At 45.9% G+C, this 19,927-nt stretch overlaps 1 protein-coding gene across 2 annotated transcripts in view; it reads right to left on the bottom strand.

The window, feature by feature from the left end:
* MST1R (macrophage stimulating 1 receptor) overlaps positions 1-10,036 on the bottom strand; it is a 410,648-nt gene extending 400,612 nt beyond the window's left edge. The window contains exon 1 of one of the 2 annotated variants that reach the window (XM_078661246.1): positions 9,739-10,036. The gene's annotated coding sequence lies outside the window, so the exon portion shown is untranslated. The remainder of the gene's footprint in view (positions 1-9,738) is intronic. The other variant, XM_078661247.1, reaches the window with a different exon arrangement.
* Positions 10,037-19,927: the final 9,891 nt, after the last annotated feature.

The raw sequence follows: 19,927 nt of genomic DNA, 5'->3' as shown, positions 1-19,927 counted from the left end.
AGAAAGAGATGTGAGGTGGAAGTACCGGTGAGATGACAGTATATTGATGGACAGGTGAGCTGGTTAAGGATTCAGTGTGCCTGGTATGAAATTAGAAAGGCTGAGAAAGAGACATCAACTAAAGATGTTCCTCACCAATACTCATATTTAGAAGCAATATATTTGGTTGCAAGATGGTGCGTCGGTCTTCAAAGCGCTTACAGCTTAGATATTTTAATACTCCTTGATAGCACCTTAATGGCGCACACATGACCTAGGGTATGCATTTCCCTCCCAGCTGGACCCGTGCACGGTTTACTCAGGCCTTACACTGCCTCCAGGATTTTGGGTTTGGGCTTCGGTCGCTCTAGCACGGGCACCATCTAGTGTTTAATGGTGGCTGTTCTACACAGACCGAAGTGTGCACTGTTCTAGAAGGAGAAATGTGCACACATCTAGATAGCAGTGTGCTTTTGTTTACACCCACTGACCTGCGCACTATTGTATACAGACACATGCACTATTCAAACATAAGTGTGTGTGGTACAGTAGAAACCAGTAACTGCTATTCTAGACCAAGACGTTTGTGATGTTCTAGACAGAAGTATACACTGTTCTAGAAAGAGAAATCAACCCTAATCCTGCCAGGTGCGACTTATTCTATGCCGAAAACCATTGGCTGCTTTAAAACAGGCGCCTGAGCTGCTCTAGAAAGAGAAAAGCGTGCTATTCTAGAAAGTAATAAGCCCACGCCATTCTAAACATTCTAGGCAGAAAGTGTGAACTTTTCTAAATTGACTAAAGTACACTGAAGTTAAATGCTAAGGACCAGCTAGGGTTTCCAGCCGGTTCTACAGGAGTACAATTAAACGTTTGAGCTGCCAATCAACAACAGACAACAAAACACCATCCTCTTTCGCAGGTCCCCTTCAGGCTTTCACCCCTACCCTGGAGGGGGGCTGCAGAAAAGCACACCTGGAAACCTCCTAATGGCAAATACCTGCATAGGATTAGCAGGCAGACAAAGGCCTCCATTGCCCTCAGGGAGGCACTGCAAAAAAGGGGCCTTCCATGCTGTCAAGACACAGAACGGTTCGACTTCTGACGAGCCAGGTCGTAAACATCTGCCAAAAAGGAGAGACAGGCATCTAATAATGTTCATTATCGCCATTCGCAATGGCGGCGTCCCGCTGTAGCCTGCGCGCTGACGTCACCCCTGGAGGGGTCGTGAGAGCGTGTCTGCCTGAGTGTGCGAGGAGGGTCCCTGCTAGGCCTGTGGTGACATGCTTCTGTGGAGAAACACTCTCCACTTGGTCTCAGGGTTGGAGACATTCCAAAGGGGAAAATCTAAATGGGAATCACATTTCAATCAATCATTCACAGGCCTGCTCTTTACATGAGTCTGATTTCTTAGAATTCCAATGAGCAGTAGAAATGCACATGTATTGACGTTAGCCTTTGAATCACAGAGAAATGTACAATCCAAAACCTTTAAAAGGATGAGGCAACAGGTGGGCAAGGGAAAACATCTACCTTCTTTGTGATATGCCTAAAAGTAAATTAGGGGAGTGTGACCAGTGGATTTTGATTTTCTAATGGCGAACAGTACATTTTGCTGTTAATTTTTGGGGAAGCCTATTTTGTGTGGCAAGGTTTCATTTTCTTACGGTTCATTATTTTAAAAGCTTTGGGACTCGAGGTTTGTTTTTTGGTGCAAACGTTTTTTTAAACAATTGGGCCTGCCAGTGTTCTGCAGCCCACCATATTAGAGAGATATGTGGCACATTCATGACGTGATGCAGATCTGGGCCTAAATTTGCCCAAATCACTCCTAACCAGCCACATTCCGCAACGAAAAATTCATACCAAATAGATCAATCCGAGTCCGACTACTAAATGTCCAGGAAAGAAGATCAAGGCAGATGTAGTGCAGACTTTTCATTTATTTAGAAACATAACATTTCAATATAAAATGTTGTACATCAAGCCTGTGACAGTACATGAGAAAGGAAAGTTAGCTTTTTTTTTTTTTTTTCACAAATATCCTGAACGTAACTCAATGGTTATGATAAACATGCCATCCTGACCCTACTGTTCTGTAACTCAAACGTGGTGTTGGAGTCACTAGGGGTAGTTACATCCGTGAAAACAGAACAAATCCTTGTGTGTATGTGTGTGATCAAGGACTTTATTAGGAATGTCTGCATGAACCAAATCACCCTGAAGAAGAATCATGCACTTAAGGAAGCGATATCCAGAGACAGAGGATGAATTCAGGGGCCTTGGAGCTTTGACCAGGAAAATAAACAGGCTAGGGCCTAAATAGCACCAAACAGGAAATAGGTTTAGGCCCCATGTAGGGTTGCCTGAAAGTGAAAAGTAAAAATATTTGATGTGGCATGCAACACCTTAGAAAAGTAGAACAATTTTACAGAGGACATTTTACACTGCGGCTGCAGCGTACTGAACACGAGGTGCAACTCTACAAAGAACAGTATGTTGACACTAGATTGCAGAAAGTAGGATATGGGTGGGAACACCAGATAGGGACAATAGTGGGCAGAACCTTCTGCAGTACATTGTGTTACATGTGTACTGTTTCAGACACAGAACTAAAGTGAATTGCCCAGAATCACACCATGTTTGCTAAAGCTGAAAGTAGATGTGGAACCCTCGTATCCAGGTTTTAAGTTGAGCAATTTAGCTAGCCAACACCTTCCATCTAGGTTCTACATATTGCGGAGAAGACCGCGTCCGGAGTATGATTCATAATCAAGCCCAGAGGCCGCATCTCCAGAGAACAAGAGATCACAGGTAAAGTCTCATGTAAAAATGTTGTGCCATGGTTTGGACTCAAGTGGAGATGATGTGGCTAAGCTATCAGCTTTGGAACCTGTACACCAGCCTCGGACACCAGAGACCTGGGTTCAAATCCAGCCTTGACACCAGACTCAAAGTCGGGTAATTTTTGGTCAATCACGAAATCCAGTTGTGAGTTTTTGAAAGGAAATGCAATTGTGTAATTATAAGATGCACATTCTCCACTAGATATAAATAATTTGGTATGTCTAAGAACAGCCTCAGAATCTACAGCACTCAACTGCTTCCCAGCTACGTTTGCCCTTTAGAAATAGAGATGCATACATAAAACACCCACGGAAGGATTTAATCAGAAATTCAGCGGTAAAATGTATTGCCCTTGTTAATATTAATATTTAGCCTTCCGGGTTCCAATCACGGTACTAACTTTCTAATGGTTTCTGGATTTTTTCAATGTTGTAGAATTTACCTTCTAGTCGACAGCCTCTGCTTTTGCGAAAGGAGAGTAAAGACAGAGGCCCACAGCTCCCCTAATCACAAGAAAATCGGATTTCTCTTCTGCTGACCAAACACCTCCACCTTTGAAACTTACTTGATTCGAAGATCACCTTAAACGTTAACGCTTCTTAATATTTCGACTTTAAGCAGGAACTCCAGAAAGTTAAAACTTTTTACGATTTGTAAGAAAACGTTTAAGAAACTTGGAGATCTGACGTGAGTAAAAGAGCTTAGTGGGTTACTGCACCTGCAGCATAGAACTTCGAAAAACCTTGGGATCACATAGTCAAATGTCAGCAGGGTATCTTTTTAAGGTTGATATTTGTTTTTCTTTTAAAGTAGCACGCATCTGGCAAAGAACATCCTCTTTAAGCGCCATGACACGTCGGCGAGATGGCCAATTATCGATGATACAACACTTTCATTTTATCACCAGTTCAAGTATTAAATATATTGAATCTCCCTACTCTTTTGAGTTTAAATGAGAAGAAAATTAGCCTCGCGATATTTGTAAGGAACTGAAATCCCCGAGAGAAGAATGTTCACATGTGTTCTTGTTGTGGTGGGAGGGGAAAACAAAAACAGTACAGTGAGGGTTGTGGAAGAAAAGGCCTAGACAAACTAGGACAGACTGAACCCCCTTTCTTTCCGAGGTGACAGCGACAAATATTTGGGAAATATTGGGACATGTCGAACTCCATCATAAAGAGGACAGGATAAAACATACATGGTATAGAAGTGAATCTGCCAACAGACTGATGCCCCTAAGAAACTTGTTGGGCTGGGGCAGAGTAAGTTTAACTTTCTTAAGAAGTTGCCAAAATATTTCCTTGTTATTAATGTCACCTTTGCCAGTTCAAGCCTTTTAAATGCTTGCACATGTCGTTTCAATGTTCAGATTACACTAAGCAGCGAACAAGGTCCAGCATGCAAACAAACATGTGAACTGCTTTTTATTACCTCTTAACATCCGGCCTGTTGCTGGCTGTCATGTGTTTACAACTTTTTAAACATCTCAACAAAATGTGCTAGACACCGCAGTGTTTCAAGTCAAAATGTTAGGCTTGCACCAGTCAAATAAGTAAAAGGTGTCTCGTTTAACCAACCAACAGGGCAAGCCCCTCCCAAAGCTGGCAAGTTAATCAAGTCCAAGTGTGATGTGCTTGTACAGTCCAGATTTTTGTTTCTTTGAATTCTGGGCCTTGTAATCCTGTTTTATAATGGAATAAACAAGACGACAAGTCCTAAAAGTCAAAGAAATAACCTGGACTGGAGCATCACATCACATGTGAAACTGGGAAACTTGACAAGATTGCCCTCATTAATTAGATGACCAGATATATCAATGCAATCAATAACATAATGGTGTAATCCTGGACTTTTAGAACATGATGCATTATGGTAGTTGTAGTTCTGATTCTCATCCACAACCACAATTGGACTATACTACCAAATTACATTTGTTCATAAAAGAATAAATAAGTATTAGACCACAGTGTCTTTCCTGATATGGTGTTCTCTGATAACCATGCTCAATCTGGAAGCAACAAACTGTTTGGGGGAGGAAGGTGGGGGCCATATTGTAGAAAAAAGAGAAGAGTGAAGTCAAAAATGAAAATATGACATTATGTAACCCTCATTGAATAAAAGCCCAGCAAGCCTTGACGATGGGTCCAAGGTCGAACTGGGACAGAAAATAGGCCTGGGCACCAAAATAAAAGTGTCACCATTAGTGAATTAGACACGTAAAAAAAGTGGCCCCATGTTTGCAAGTTGGGGCAATTTGGAACTTGTAAAGACATTCTGTATAATGTTTGGTGAAGTATGGAAGACTGCATTGATTTGAGCTTACTGCAGGCAATATTTGTTTTAATGGCAGGAAATTAACAGTAAAAACTGTCCCACCAGATCATAAAAAAGACCCACAAACAGCCCACACACTGAGCTTGTAGAGCAGCCCATTGGTCACAGCCCGATTTCCCTATAGGACAGTTCATCACTGGCGGGATCCCCTTGGATGGGTAAAGGATGATTTGCATTGTCTCCCAAAGATAACTATTTGATTTATTACAGCAGATATATGATGTACATAATTAAAGACAGAGAAATAGGTCACATTTTACTGGACTACATTCTTTAACTTTGTGGATGAGTGTAAAAGGTGCTGGAAATGGAATCCCATTATGCTGAGGCAAAGGGTAATAAGAGGGAAATTTCAATTACAGTGGTGAAATTTGTGAGATGCCCAGATTTCACGTAACATGTAATTCTTCATTACATAACTTGGTGTAACTTTATTTTTACCAAAGTGCACACTTAACAGCAGACTGGCATGCACACCAAATTTCTCTCCGAGACACATTATCTGCTCTGACCAAGATCCTGTTGGTATCTCACAAGACTTTTTTAAGTGATGTGCGCATGTAATGTGATAATAAATAGATAACTGACCACAAGCAGGCTGGAATTTAAAAATACCGTAGGGGGTTAAGGTATCTGCTGTGGAGATATTTGTGTACCACATGTTCGAAGGTATAACAGTTGTAAAATCACTCAGGTGGTTAATGTGCATGCTTACAGAGATTTGTGCGCAATTTAATCACAGGTTTGGCTCATCATAAAATAGCCTTCTGATAAAGCACAATGTAACATGTAGATATATATATATATATATATATATACATATATACACATATACACATATACACACACACACAAGTAGCTCAGTGGATTACGGCTTCTGGTGCAGAGATCACTGTGCTATTTTTAGGTCACGAGTTACAATCCTTGTAGTATATCGTACTAAGGGGCCGATTAGGATGGCGGACGGACTTTGCCCGTCCGCCATCCCTGTTGAAAATGGGATCGTCCGCCACGTGGGCGGCGGTCCCGCCATGCCAATTATGATGCGCCCGCCACACTGGCGGGCACATCATGCATTTTTAACATTGCAGCGGACAGTGCTGAAAGCACCGCCCGCCGCAATGTCAAAAATGCAGGCATGCATTTGCATGCACAAAGCGGCAGGAACCGCACGGTGCCTGCTGTTTTGTGTATGCAAATGGAGGGGGGTACCACAGGTACCCCCCCATGTCCACCCCCCCTCTTGCCTTCACCATGGGGGCCCGCAAGGGGCCCCCAAAGTAAAGACCGCATGCCTTTTGCCACCACGGAAAGGCATCTGCATGAGGCCATCCTAATATGGCTGGCGGTGTCTGGAAGACACCGCCAGCCACATGAACCCTTTTCCGCCCCGGCCGCAAGGCGACCGGGGCGGAAAAGTGGCGGACAGGGTTTCCGTCCGCTGCCGCCCCCTCCCGCCATTGTAATATGGCGGGAGGGAAATAGGTGGCGGACGGGCACGGATGGTGGTCGGAATGCCACCGCCTGCATGGCGGTGGCGATCCGTCCGCCATCCTAATCCGCCCCTTAGTTATGAATCAGCAGCAAGGGGCTGCATACATTTAGAACCTTAGTGGTTTTTTTCTAAATCTTTCATTATTCTAAGATTGCTAAAAACAGTCCCTCCGTGCAGTAATTAACACTTATGAGTGAATAGTATAGGTGATTATTCATGTAATTACTCAAAGATATAGTGGACTTTCTTATAGTCCATACATCTCTCTTACATACATGAGTTGGGAAAGTAAAAAAAAAACCTGCTCCAAATCAAAGTTTGCCTTGAGCATTTAGGAAGAGACAACGAGTGTCTTTGTCCTCTTCAGTGACCTTGGCATCAGGGTGTTAAACCGGAGTGAGTTTCCAGCCTGGATGAGACTCAAACAGGAGAGCTGATGGGGTTTGTGAGTGAGGCAACTGTGTTAGGCCCGTCTGGAGCTTAAAATACCAGGCTTTCCTGCTCTCCTGTGCGTTGCTGCACTAAATGAAAGGGACACAAAGTGCGAATATCACTGAAAGTGTCCCTGTGGCGGCAAAATGCACCCGCACAATGTTATCCAATTTTGCTGCTTTGATCACACACAACCTGTCGGATCTACAAGTTAGAGAGATCGCCTTTCTGCAACACAGCATCTGAATTGATGTACCTGAAGAATAGGGGGATCAAGTTGGTGATGGTCACAGGATCGAATCCAAGCAAGATGATTGACTTAACTTTTAGCCACCCAAAGGAAGAAAAAAAAATACCCAGTGCTGTCAAGTTATTGCTTGTCAGGTGAAGGAGCCTGTCCAGTCCTGGTTGTTTTCTTTCCATTCTTGCAAATTTACTTTTAGTTAATTAGAAGCCTACGAAACCCTGGGTGCATAGTTGGAAAAAAAAGTAAAAATGGGCAAGCTACCCAAGCCTGGCATGTGGCAACTTGAGCTCTCGCTGTTGAATACAATCAACTTAGATAATTAGAGCACCTGTTAATTGGTCACGCGGAGGGAGCTTAATTTGTGATGAATGCTCAGTAAACAGACATATTTATTTAAAGGTTTGTAGGGATGTGCAAGCAGGCGCTGTTATAGACTATGCGAGAGAGGATGGATGTAGTAGCTTCTCAGCTAGATATGAAATCTGTCAACACGCTTTCTAATCACACCTTCTCAAATCAGCCACACCGTGTGATCCCCGGCAGTTCATTGCATCTCACGTGCTTGGGGAGGGTCCTTTACTAACCAGCGTGTTTAGAAATACACAGGAAAATCTTGGGTCTGCACCAAACCAGGAGGGCAAGTTAAATCGGGACAACCAGAGTCCCCACACATTCCCTGTCTAAGAACCACCCGCACATCCATGCTGTGCCCCCATGTCCTTTGTGGGCCAACAAGATAACATGTTTCAAATAACTTTTTAAGCCCCTCGGGCCCCTCCAGGGCAGAGCAGGCCCTTGCTGGGATAGCGCACTGGGCAGAAATAAATATGGTGCCCTTCCTGCAGCTGGTGAATAAAATAGGGTAGCAGGGGGGCCCTTTTGTGTATACAGGTCATTCACACATCAAAGCAGCATTCACTCCCCCCCCAAACTCTCGGCACCTCCCCCAAATATACTGATTCACTCTTGCATAGCCGGAGTATGCTAATGCTGAGTTGTTGGTGGTGTGAATGGAGGTGATTGGTGTGTGTCGGACTGTCGGCAGGGGGGGTAGATGGGAGAGGAAGAATGGGGGTGTAAAACGGCACCTGCAGCAATTTAAAAAGAGAAAAGACTCAAAACAGCTTAGACTGAATAATAGGAGTCAAGTAAGAGGGGTGCTGACTAATGCAAGACTAATGCAGACAGTTACCTACGCCCTTATGAAATGTAGCGCCCTGGGCCTGGGTCCAACTCGCCCATCACAAAAGCCGACCCTGCTCCAGGGAGTGGAAGACACCACACGTGTGTAAATATGTATTCTACATCATGGCAAAGCCCTGACTGATCAAAACGACAACCCACACACAAGGTCCTCGGGTAAATGAAATGATCGCACGGTTAGGTGTGCGCGCTCTCAGCTTTTTGTCTTTTGGTTGTTGGAGTCCCTTGTTTCAGAGACGTTTTGAGGCATGGGCACACTGTGCTCTGGCCCAGGGCCCCAGCCTTTGAGGGGGCCCCCTGATAGAGCTAGCTCGGTTCTGCAAAAAGTCTTGTCCTTGTCACCTTGACTCCTTTTTAAACCGATCGTTATAAATAATGTTTTCCTTAAATGTATTTTTAATGTGGTTGTTGTATATGTCTATTACAAACATTTTGCAGAGATATCTTGTGTTTAGGTTTATACAACGTCCATAAAAAGATTTTTAGATGAAAAAAAACCTCACATATGAGAAATAGGAGGCTGTCACAGAGATTAGTTGCAGCAATATTACACGTCACAATCCCTGAAAATTAGATGTAAACAGATTTAAAATTTGGACGAGTGAGACCTAGCCAAAGAGTACATAAAAGAGCTGATATTAGATCATAAATTCAAAGCTATTCCGAACAGGAGCCCCCAAAATTCGTTTGGCCCAGGGCCCCCAAAATCCTTAAAATGTCCCTGCTTTGTTTAGTTTATTCTCAGCACTTTTTTTTCTATTCAAGTGCCCAGAATTAAAATTATGAAATCATAGTGAACACAACTTTTTTGAAAACCGAGCTCGCATACAGATTCAACTAGTGCAGTGGTTTCCTTAATTTAAATATCTCGCCATCACTCGCGTTTAAAAAAAATTGGGTGTGCTTGTATCTACAACCTTCGGTGACAGCAACTCAAAATGATTTACTCACATGTCAGCTCCCCCTAGTTTTTTTTTTAACTGATCAACTAATGTTTCCCCTCGCCCCTTTAATAACCCTATGAATTTATTAAATATATTCCTTAGTTCCTGGCTGCCGCAAAACTTTCCTACTCATACGAGTCAGAATGTCGACAGACCTGAACATTCATTCCCATAAATGTTTCTACAACGCATTAAATAAACTGGCCACATTGCTCGGCGGGCCCCCACTCTCCGCCCCTCGGACTCTGACCTCTCACCTTGGTCTCCGGCTCCACGTGCACGGGGCCTCTGCTTCCTGAACCCAAGCCCCGCGTCCAGGGCAGGCGGAGCGGCTCTGACTGGCCGAGCTGTGCTTGAAGAGCAGCTGAGAGGCGGGAGGGAGCGGCCGGGGCTTCCACCCTCCTCCTCCCACCCAGAGCTTGCACAACCTCCTGTGCCTTCCTCCCCCGGGCGGCCGCTCCCAGCCCCAACACAAACAACCGGAGCAGGTTTGAGATGCTTTCGTTGAAACGCATGGCCCGCAGCGCTCCCCGAGGGCCCGCGCGCCGCCACCTCTGAGGCGGAAGTCTCCGGACATTCCGCCGCGAGCCTTTCCTTCCCGGGGACTTGGTTTGTTGAAGCATCTGCAGTGAGCGCGTGGCACGAGCGTCCAGATTTCTTTTCAGTAGATTCCTCTGATATCGGTGGGGGCAGTGAGAATGCCTTCTCCTCAGGACAGGTGTTAGAGTTTAAATGTGGTTTCCCTCATAAAGGAATGGTACTTTAGTGTGACTCTGCACATGGGAATACTCGTTCCGGTCTGGAACGAGTATTCCCATGTTCGGTGTAAGTGTTCTGTAGTTAAGGGGAACTAATGATATTTTGACTAAACCCGCGATAGTCAAGTGGTATTACTCTCTTAATAAGCGTCCTTGGAGATATGTAGGGGACCAAAGCTTTTTGAGTGAGAAGTCTCAAGCTGTGTTATTTTTAGTGCGAAGTCCGGTCTTGGATTTTTAAGTAAAAGCAATTTACTTTCTGGAACTGAAAGTCAGTGCCAGGGCACTGCATTCCTTTAAAAGGAAAAAGCTCTACACGCTGGGGGCACTATGTGGGAGATGGCTTTGAACTGGCAGTTCGGGCTGGACTGTCCTTATTGGGGAAGGCTCAAGATTGATTTGCATGTTTACTACTCTCAAGGGCCCCACGGCGGTAACGGTTAGCATCTGGCACAGAACGCTTCACGCACTCGGCTGGAGGGGCAGGATAACTCGGGCCACTCCTCTGTGGGACTCGTAGAAATTGTGTACCCTAGGGTCACAACCTGGGTATGATAAGTGGGATCTTATCGGTCAGCGATCTCTGGTCACAGAGAGTAATAATCCCTTTTGTTGGCTTGCAACGGTACTACCAGCTGGCCCCAACTTAGACCTTTCAGTACCTAGCAGGTACGACATCAGTGGTGGCTGCTACCTATTAGCAGCAGTGGAGTGGGGTGGTGGGGTTAAATAGGATATTTTTTAAAAATCCCACACCTCCGAGCCAGCCAGCGGTTCTGCCGCTGCCTCTCCTACGTCCTCTCCCTGACTTCTTGAGAGAGGCAGGAAGCACCAGGGCTCCCAGGGTCCCTGCAACCAATCACAATGCTGCAATGCAGCGTTGTGATTGGATTGAGCGCCGAGACACGGCGCTCAGCCGGGGGCTGGAGGAGTGGGCATGCTCTTCAAGCAGGCTGTAATGCAGCCTGAATAGAGAACACAGCATGTGTGCATGACTGTTTTGGGAGGCCAGAGATGGCTGACCAAATAGTCATTGCACACTTAGCAGGGAAAACCACTCATCCACCTGCTCTGATAGCACAAAGACAACACAACGGGGAAAACTAAAATGATAACCTCAGGTTATTATCATTTTACTTTTTCTACACTGCAAAAAGCAGTGGGGCGAGCTCCACCATCTTAGCAGAGGAGTCGCCACTGTAGGACACCACTCCAGGCGGCACTGCCTTGGGGAGTGGAACGCCATGAGTCTTTGTCCCTGGAGGACATGTTGCTTGATGACCACATCCTGCAGGGCGATTTCCCTCACATATCAAAAGGTGATCTACAATTCGCCAGACACTCTCCAACACTTGCGGGGACAATGGGAGCGAGACCTGGAGGGTCTAGAGGATGATGAGTTGCCTGAAGCCCTAGCATCTCCGAAGGAGGGGGCTATTAAGTCTGGGTTCTGCATAGTACATTTATACATTCTCCACAGGTCTTATTTTGCATGTACCACCATGGTGAAAATGGGTAGGGCGACTGACTCGGTTTGCTCTAGGCAGTGCAGCCAGGTGGGGACTTTCTTCTACTTCATTTGGAGCTGCCCCGTGACACAACTCTTTTGGGAATCGTTGATTGCCTGCATGAATGATGTAGGAAGCTTTCTCTGTATATACTATACCAAAGTAAGGTATAATGTGCACAGAGTACTGTGGATCCCTTGAGGTGTGGCAGAGGCTACTCGCGGGCAGGCTACTCGATCTTGGGAGCCAAGCTCCTAGGGTAAAGGTCAGGGCAAAGAAATGTAATGAAATTTGATTTATAAATCGCATGGCTGCCCGAAAGCGTCCCAGCGCTGCAGAACAAAAAGCAACCTAAGGTGGGCAACGTTGGTTAAGGGTCATTGGGAAAAAGAAAAGTTTTGAGAAGTTTCCGAAACTTCCAATGATTGGGTTCAGTTCGGATCGTCACAGGAAGGGAATCCCACAGCGATGCCGCGTTGACTGTGAAGCGACGCCTCCCCGAGCATGCCCTCCTCACTCTGGGGACAATGGCGAGGTTTCCCCGGTCAGATCGTAAAGTCCGAGAGGACTTGTAAGGGCGGATCAGACTCCTCGAGATGGGGGGTCCCTTGTCCTGATGGGACTTGTGTGTTATGCAAAGAGATTTAAATTTTATTCTTTCCCGTATCGGGAGCCAGTGAAGAGATCTTAATGCTGGCTTGGCCGAAGTTCTTAATGAGAGCCAGTAAGCCGCCTAGCTGCTGAGTTCTGGACACGCTGGAGGGTGTTGATGGTTGCTTCGGATGCCGCCAGAAACAGGGCATTGCTGTAGTCCAGTCTAGATATTATTAGACCTTGGACTAACAGCTTCCTGGACTGGAAGGGCAGAAGTGGAAGAACCTTTCGAACAGACCGAAGCAACCCATAGCATATGCCTGCTGTTTTCTTTGCTTTGGTCTTAAAGGTAAGGTCCCGCTCAAACCAAACCCCTAAGCTTTTGATTTCATCTTTAGGGGCGGGAGCGTCACCCAGGCAGGGAGGCCAGATGGACTTGGGCAGCGCTGTTAGTTGGTGGCCCAGGAGCATGATCTCTGTTTTGGCTCCATTTAATTTGAGCCGAGAGCTGGACATCCAGGCATAGATTCCCGAGAGGCAGGCGGAAAGATTTTCAAAGCAACTCTCTTGTTGGGATAGCGAGACGACTAGTTGGGTGTCGTCAGCGTAGGTGACTATTTTTATCCCAAAAGGATTAACCACCTCCTCCAGTGGGGATATATAAACGTTGAAGAGGGTAGGGCTCAATGAAGAGCCCTGGGGCACTCCACACTGGAGAGGGATGGATTTCGAGGTTGCGCTGCTTTCGCAGATCTGGAAATATCGACAGCTCAGAAAGGATGACAGCCATTGTAACGCCATGCCAGAAATTCCCAATCCCGCAAGTCGCTGGATAAGAATACCATGGTCCACCGTGTCAAAAGCTGCACTGAGATCCAGGAGGATCGCAACTGCAGATCCCCCTGAATCTAAAATGCATCTTGCCTCCTCCGCTACTGCTATCAGGGCGGATTCAGTCCCCTGACCCGGGCGAAAGCCTGTTTGTGAATTACGCAGCAGCATGTTGTTTTCCAGGAAAGAGGAAAGCTGCTTGTTAACCACTCTCTCCGCAATTTTGCTAAGCCCCGGTAGTAGTGATATTGGACGGTAGTTTCCCAGGTCTGCGGGATCAAGGCCTGGCTTTTTGAGAAGAGCCTTCACCCTAGCTTGCTTCCAGCTGGGTGGGACAACACCACATGTAAGGGAGACATTTATAAGCTCCGTGGCTACAGGGGCGATGGTGTCAGAGATGAGTTTGAGGATGTGGATGGGCGCGGGGTCAGTTGGGGAACCGCTTTTCAGAGAGGACAAGGTTTTGCAGAAGTCATCCATGGTTAAAGGGGAAAAGGAAACCAGCGATGGACCAGGTGTACGGGAACAGTGGTCGGCAGAGTGAGGAGCAGGGCCACTATGCGGAAGACTGTCTAAGATTTTTTGGATTTTCATATCAAAAAAGTTGGCTAGTTGATTGCATCTTCCTTCTGAGTTCTCCTGTCTAATTGAGGGTAAGGGGACTTTCAGCAGTTCTTTTACTATTTTAAAGGTTTCCCTAGATGAGTTGGAGGCGGTTTTAATTCTCTCCTCCAGGAAGGCTGACTGGGCTGTTTTGCGGGCAATTTTATAAAGCCTCATAGCAGAACGGTATGCTGCCTTATTGTTGGCCGACCAGTCTTTTTGCCATGTGCGTTCTAGTTTCTTGCACTTTTTCCTCATAATTCTGTGTTCCGAAGTATACCATGGTGTTTTGAAGGGACTGCTCTTCTTAGTTATACTTTTCCTAGGCAGTACCACATCTAGAGAATTATTCAGCCAACTATGAAAGTTGGTGTCAGCCACTAGTGGGTCCGGATCTGGCATGGGAACTGTTTGTTCCAGTTTCCGAATAAAGTTCTCAAGGGGTTGTTTAGACCAGGCTCTCTCTAATGTACAGGATAGTGTGGCGTTTGGTGTGTCAGTGCGAGTTTCCCATGTAAAAGGGACCAACAAATGATCAGACCAAGGAATAGGGAGAGGGGGGCTGGAATCAAGCTGAGTGATATTAGTAAATATGGGGTCCAATAGATGTCCTTTATTGTGGGTGGCCTCCTTATTTATGAGGTTGAGCTCGAAAGATTTAAAATCGAGCCTAAGATCCGCTGCCACCCTATCGTCAGGATCGTTATAGTGTAAGTTGAGATCTCCTCATAAAGTTGGATGAGGACGCAGCTGCGGCTATAGTAGTATCCAGAAGAGATTCTTTGAATTGTTTTATACTGCCCGGGGGGCGGTAGATTAGGAGACCTGATAGGGAGTTGTATGGGGTGATTTGGATAATAAAATAACAACTTTCTGAGTCAGCAATACACCTGTCCTTTATTCTACATGAAAACGTATTTTTATAAATTATGGCCAGGCCACCTCCCTTCCCCTGCGCCCTATGTTGGCACTGAATAAGGAAGCCAGTCAGAAGGGCGCTGACAATATCAAACTCTGAGTTGGAGGATAGCCATGTCTCAGATAGAAACAGTATATCTAGGTTCCCCTCTTGGAGCATAAGGTTTATCTCGATAGCGTGCTTTGGTAGTGACCTGCAATTAAGGAGTGCCATACTAAGATGACTACAGGTCTTGTCATCCGTTCTATTGGCCTGGGTGATTTTAGGAGAGAACTGGCCTTGTCTGAATTGTCTGTCGTAAGTCTCCCGTTGACCGCACTGAGGTCCTACCTTATGCTTTAGCTGTAGAAGTTCGCCCCTGGTGTATGTCCTGCAGTCCTTAGAGGTGGTAAAGGGCAGAGTGTTTGGCCCATGGCGCGGACGGGCGCAGACGGGCTTGCCTCTGGCGCGCCCGCAGCGCGTGCAGGAAGTGACGTTCATTTTGTAGTGTCTGGGCCGACAATCGCCCGGACACTAGTGCGCTGACCTGCTGTTGTTGTCCTAAGATGGCGCCCAAATTCTGTGGGGTGGCTGCAAGCTGTCATAGCCCTAAATCGGCCCTTGCTTACCACCGGAGCAGTGAGGGGACCCGGAGCGATCCCGCTTCGATCAGTCCGCTAGGTCAGTAATTTAAAAATTATTTTGAAGAAAGCACCACAAAATGCGAAAGTTTTAAAATTACAGTGAAATTAAAACAGGCGGGCAGGTGAGTGCGTGTGTGACCTAACTCCCGGCTTGAACGCCTCAGGAGCGTCCCAAGTCAGCACCAAGTCCACACCACCAGGGGCGGCCGGATGCAGGGTGCTTAGGAGGTGTCAGGAGCCCAATGCAATCCTATAAAGGTTGCAGATTTTGGCTGCAGTCACGTTCCAGGAGGTCTTCCGGGAGGCAGCAACAGCAGGGCAGGTAAGCAGGGCAGGTAAGTTGGAGGGCTCGGGACGTAGGTGCACCTCAGGTCCTCTTCACCAGGGTGGCTTGATGCAGAGGTGCCTTTTTAAGGTCGGGTTTCACCATACCAGGCCACTCACGGTTGGGGGAGGTCTCCGTACAGAGGCTGCAGGTGACGTTGGAGAGTCCAAGAGGGGTCAAGTCACGGTGGACTCAGACTCTGGAGCACTGAGGGACCCTGCTGGAACAAGTGGGCCACTTGCAATAGAGTACAATTACCTCTAGTCTGACCTATATGATTCTATACGAGTAAATCACAAAATATTGCACAAGGGATGCTAAATATAGGAAAAGAGTTTTATTTTATTTAATCATATTATTCTTTGCTTTTCCATTATTTCTTTTTTGTTTTGTCATATTTTATACATATTCATATTTTTGTGTAAACAGATTTAATCAGCATTTCATGAAGAACCCCATGTCAGAACTATATATACATCTCTCTCATTCCATCATGCAGACTACTACATTCACTACCTAGACTCATAACAAACCTAAGACTGTCAAGTGCAACATAAATTCAACACAGAAACAACAAACAAAAAGGACTACTGAGGGTCCCCTATAAATTTGTACAGCGTCAAATATTACAATTTCTTATTACTTATTGTTTATACATTTTATAATCACTTTCTTTTTTCTTGTTTTCTTTTTCTTTACATTTTTTGTGGCTTTCTATGTAGGGGTCTCAGATGCGTACGGCCTACGTACGTTTCGGCGATTGAGATAATTTGATTCACCTTCCTCAGGGCCAACAAAAGACTAAACAACAAAACAAATGTGTTGACTACGATTTAAAACCAGGGGGTTCTTTGGTATTTCAAAGTAAGACGTGGTCTTCCATAAATAGAGGAATAGAACTTTAGTGGGAATTATTTAACATTTTTCAGTACTTCATGTTTCCTAGTTACTCCGACTGGGTGAGTCCAGCAAAGGCAATCTTGCTTTCTTTGCAATATATGGCTGGACAGGTTCGATCAGTTTTCATTGATATTAGAAAGAATGATTCTTCTATTTTCTTTCTATGCCGAGTCTAGTTCGGACCAGCCTGCACGTCTACGGAGAGTCGTCTGGCAAGTTTGACCACCACAGATCGTTCATTTTGTAGTGTCTGGGCCGACAATCGCCCGGACACTAGTGCGCTGACCTGCTGTTGTTGTCCTAAGATGGCGCCCAAATACTGTGGGGTGGCTGCAAGCTGTCAGAGCCCTAAATCGGCCCTCGCTTACCACCGGAGCAGTGAGGGGACCCGGAGCGATCCCGCTTCAATCAGTCCGCTAGGTCAGTAATTTAAAAATTATTTTGAAGAAATCACCACAAAATGCGAAAGTTTTAAAATTACAGCAAAATTAAAACAGGCGGGCAGGTAAGTGCGTGTGTGACCTAACTCCCGGCTTGAACGCCTCAGGAGTGTCCCAAGTCAGCACCAAGTCCACACCACCAGGGGCGGCCGGATGCAGGGTGCTTAGGAGGTGTCAGGAGCCCAATGCAATCCTATAAAGGTTGCAGATTTTGGCTGCAGTCACGTTCCAGGAAGTCTTCCGGGAGGCAGCAACAGCAGGGCAGGTAAGCAGAGCAGGTAAGTTGGAGGGCTCGGGGACGTAGGTGCAGCTCAGGTCCTCTTCTCCAGGGCGGCTTGATGCAGAGGTGCCTTTTTAAGGTCGGGTTTCACCATACCAGGCCACTCACGGTTGGGGGAGGTCTCCGTACAGAGGCTGCAGGTGACGTTGGAGAGTCCAAGAGGGGTCAAGTCACGGTGGCCTCAGACCCTGGAGCACTGAGGGACCCTGCTGGAACAAGTGGGCCACTTGGTCTCGAGCCGTAGGCGACAGGTGCAATGGTGGTTCAAGGCATTGAGTCTTACTTTGGAGTTTCCTTTTTTTCAAAACTCTTTTTTCATTGAGTCATCAGATAAATTAATCACATATGTTACACTGAAGTAAATGTATAGATTATACAGTGTAAAAGTTTCGGAGCAGGTGACTTCTATATAGCATTTATAAAACAAGGAAATAAACAATTCCGGTCTGCAAACAGCCCCTAACATTACAAACAACTGTGTCATGTACCACATAGTAGAACAATGGTCGTATCCATCAACTTTGGAGTTTCTTTTGAACAGAGCTGCTGTTCTCAGAAGATCTGGTCTTTCTTGAAGACAGTCCGTCCTCCCAGAGGTTCTGGAGGTCACTGGCTGCATGACAAGTTGATGTTTTGACGCAGTATCTCCGGAAATTGCAGACGGGCCGGTAGGGCTGGGCCAAGTCAGTTCTTCTCTACAGTCTCCTCTGCTGTGCGACTTCTTCCGTCCTTCTTAGGTTGCAGGAATCTAGCCTCCTGGATTCGGACATGCCCCTTAAATACTATATTTAGGGTTGTTTTAGGGGTCTAGAGGTAGCAGCCAATGTGCTAACATCTCTGGGGGACTACACCCTTGATGTGCTCACTTCACGTGGGGAAGTGAGAACATTCACTAACCCTGATTGGAGGGGGCCTGCCATCCACGGGCACTAAAGAGGTTGTTTCACCTCGCCTCCTCCACCTGAGAGGTAGGGTTGGCGGAAGTGGGCACTATGCAGATTTCCCTGCCTATCTTCTCGCTGAAAAAGGAGGGGGGGCAGGAAGGGGTCCTGCTCCTAGTAGCATGAGAGGCTGGGGGTTGCGTTGAAAAGGTGGGCTGGCCTTTGAAGCTCCCTGCCACAGATGGTTATTCTTGACCTGGGGGAGGTGTGAACACCTCCACCCTTGAAAAAAAGGCTTTGTTTCTAGGCTCAGGGAGCGAAAGCTTCCACTCCGGGGTCCAGAAACCTATCTCATGGTAGCAGGCTGGTTTTTACCAGTCAGGAACCCACCAGTGTTTGGCTTTGTTCAGGGGTCCCCTCTAGAAGGGACCCTTCAGTGCATGGAATAATAAATCTGACACTGGAATCAGTGCAGGTTTATTATGCTGAGATGTTTGATCCCAAACATCCCAGGATTATGGGTGCAAGAACCTCTAGACCCTATACTCTGTATATCTAGTATAATGGGGTAACCCAGACAGTGCCCCTCAGAACCTGGGTGTGAAGACTATGGAATAATGTTGGTTCTGTTGGGTATTTTATGCAGTAATGTTGGTTCTGTCAGGTAGTTTTTGGAGTAATGTTGGTTCTGTGGGGTATTTTATGGAGTAATGTTGGTTCTGTGGGGTATTTTATGGAGTAATTTTGGTTCCGTTGGGTATTTTATGGAGTAATGTTGGTTCTGTCGGGCATTTTATGGGGGTATTATGAAGTTATGTTGGTTCTGTTGGGTATTATGGAGTAATGTTGGTACTGTCGGGTATTTATGGAGTCATGTTGGTTCTGTCAGGTATAATGGAGTAATGTTGGTTCTGTCGGGTATTATGGAGTAATGTTGGTTCTGTCGGGTATTATGGAGTAATGTTGGTTCTGTTGGGTAATTGAGTAACGTTGGTTCTGTCTGGTATTGTGGAGTAATGTTAGTTCTGTCGGGTATTATGGAGTAATGTTGGTTCTGTCGGGTATTATGGAGTAATGTTGGTTCTGTTGGGTATAATGGAGTAATGCTGGTTCTGTTGGGTAATTGAGTAACGTTGGTTCTGTCTGGTAATTATTTAGTAATGTTGGTTCTGTAGGGTATTATGGGGTAATGTTGGTTCTGTCGGGAATTATGGAGTAATGTTGGTTCTGTTGGGTATTATGGAGTAATGTTGGTTCTGTCGGGTATTTATGGAGTCATGTTGGTTCTGTCGGGTATTATGGAGTAATGTTGGTTCTGTCGGGTATTATGGAGTAATGTTAGTTAAATCTGGTACCCGACAGAACCAATATCACTCCATAACATATACTTTGTATGGCATTACTGTGCACTTATAATATCTAAGAATGTCCTGAGATATTATAGGGGCCTGTCTGCTAATGCCTGATGGGTCCTCACGTATGGTATAGTGGACCCTGCCTTTAGGGTGACTTACCTATGCATCATGCAGTACTGGGTAGGCATGGCACACAGGGATGTGTGCCATTTCGACCCTTCTCTTTTAGCTGTACTAAACCATGCATGCTGCAATGGCAGTGGTGTACATGTGTGGTGAGAGGTCTCTGAGGATGGCATAATACATGCTTAAGCCCTCAGTGGCCTTTCTCTGGATACCATGCCCTTGGTACCCCTTACAAGGGACTTACAGGTAGAGTCGCGCTAATTGTGGTAACAATGGTACAGTTTAGGGAAAATACACAGGCCC

Source organism: Lissotriton helveticus, chromosome 9 (assembly GCF_964261635.1).
Source record: "Lissotriton helveticus chromosome 9, aLisHel1.1, whole genome shotgun sequence".
Classification (NCBI taxonomy): domain Eukaryota; kingdom Metazoa; phylum Chordata; class Amphibia; order Caudata; family Salamandridae; genus Lissotriton; species Lissotriton helveticus.
Note: the sequence above shows the minus strand (reverse complement) of the source record. Positions and strands in the feature narration are given on the sequence as shown.